This window comes from Myotis davidii, unplaced genomic scaffold (genome assembly GCF_000327345.1).
Source record: "Myotis davidii unplaced genomic scaffold, ASM32734v1 scaffold229, whole genome shotgun sequence".
Lineage (NCBI taxonomy): Eukaryota > Metazoa > Chordata > Mammalia > Chiroptera > Vespertilionidae > Myotis > Myotis davidii.
The window spans coordinates 644,527-646,402 of record NW_006299517.1 but is presented as its reverse complement, the minus strand read 5'-3'; the positions used below and the strand labels follow the sequence as shown (position 1 = coordinate 646,402).

At 33.7% G+C, this 1,876-nt stretch overlaps 1 long non-coding RNA gene across 1 annotated transcript in view; it reads right to left on the bottom strand.

Moving 5' to 3' along the window:
- The window catches only part of LOC107184892, a 21,860-nt gene extending 21,221 nt beyond the window's left edge, over window positions 1–639 (bottom strand). The window contains exon 1 of the long non-coding RNA XR_001515790.1: window positions 625–639. This is a non-coding gene — a long non-coding RNA (uncharacterized LOC107184892). The remainder of the gene's footprint in view (window positions 1–624) is intronic.
- Window positions 640–1,876: the final 1,237 nt, after the last annotated feature.

Here is a 1,876-nt window from a genome sequence, read left to right as displayed (position 1 = left end):
TTTGATATGATGAAAATACTCCTATAGAACCACCACTAATCTCAGCAAATTCCAGCAACAGCTCCCTGTAGATGGATGCAAACTAGAAACAACCAATAATATAATGATGAAAATAGAATGGAGAACACTAATCCCAAAATAAAATAGAGAGAAAATGAAATGGCACTTTAAAAGATGGTAAAATGGTAGCAGTAATAATACTGGTTAAAAATAAGAAGGAATTAATTAAAAGGGTAAAACCAGGTGATGGAAAATGAGCAGAAAAAAAAAGAAGAAAAAAAAGGGAAAAAAAATAAAAAAAAAGAAAAAAAAAGAAAGAAAAAAAATGGTTTCTTTGTTAAAAGGTGAAAAAAGAAAAAAAAAATTGCAGTAGTGAAGGTCCTTCGGTTCTTCTATTCTTCAGTCTGGCTCGCCTTTAGTCCTGCCAGGTATTCAGGAGAGTGCTGAGTTTCCCTGTGATGCGCTGTTCCTCTGTGTTGTAAACCACAGTCCTTATTTTAGAGCAGGCCGGATTTGTTTCCCAGGCTGCCTTATTTTGTGTTTAGTAAAGAGTCAGTTTGTGGCTCAGCCTCTGGGTGGCAGTGTTCTGGGCTTGGCCTCTGAGGCTATATGGCATTCAAAAACAGTGACAACTTTTTATTGCAGAACACAGACAATAATCATAGGTTATATATATAAGCAGAGCACTCTAACTTTTGTATAAGGTTAAATATTACCTAGTAATGAGATTTAAGGGGGAAAGAAGCTTGTATACTATTTTGACTTACATTAATGATAGCAGCTTGGTGGCTTTATGGCCTAGAATTTAATTTTTTAACTTTTTATTATAACAATAACACATTTGTCTTAGATGATATGTCATCTACAAAAAAGTATAAAGAATAAAAAAGTCACCCATGAGCCCACCATCTGTAGGTAAGTAACTATGGTTATCCCCTCACATGTTTACATTAAGTTGCTTTTCTGTTTACAAGTTTCAGTCTAAGTTTTTTTGTACCATATATACTGCTGCTGCTACTACTGCCTTTCAAACAGCTGTGGCAGGCACAGAAATCATTGTTTTATTTGTTTTATAACAATTAATTATCTCAATAACACCAGGAGGCAGATGTTAATATCTATCTCAACTGTATGCCATTGGAAAATTAGAACTTCAAGGATAAGTAAACTTGCTCAAGCTTACTTACGTAGGTAGTAAGTGGCAGACTGAATGGAGCCCCATGCTTGTCTGGCTCCAAAGGCCATAATAATTGTTAGTCCATAATAATGTTTAATGTAATTTTAAATTTTTTATAAGATAATTTTTCATGGCTACATAATTTTCATTCTATGAATGTTACAGTTAACTTTCTGTAGTGAAGGATATCTAAGTTGTTTCTAAAATAAGCAAAGCTTTTGAAAAGAATTTCAGAAGAAGGGTTCAAGCAAACTTTCAGGAATCTGAAAGTTTTAGGGTAGTTGGTAGAAACTCAAATTAGTTCCATTAATTTTATGTATTCATTTATTTTCAAATGAATTCTCTCCCTTTCATTTTAATGTGGACATATATTTTCAACTCATCCGGGGAGGGGAGCCTGGAAACAAAATTGCTGAATAGTATAGTAAGAGTATGTTTAGCCTTGTAAGACTATGCTAAACTGTATTCCATAAGTCGCTATACAGTTTTGTGTTTCTGTTCCTGTTGCTCCACATTCTTGTTAGAAGTGCTAGGATTTTCATAATTCTAATAAGTGTGTAGAGATATTTGTTTTAATTTGAAATTCCAAAATGGCATATGAGGTTGGTGTTCTTTTCCTATACTTATTGGCATTTTCATATACTCTTATTTTATTTTCTCCATCACGCCTATGCCCTCTTCCACCTCCACCAACCTCCT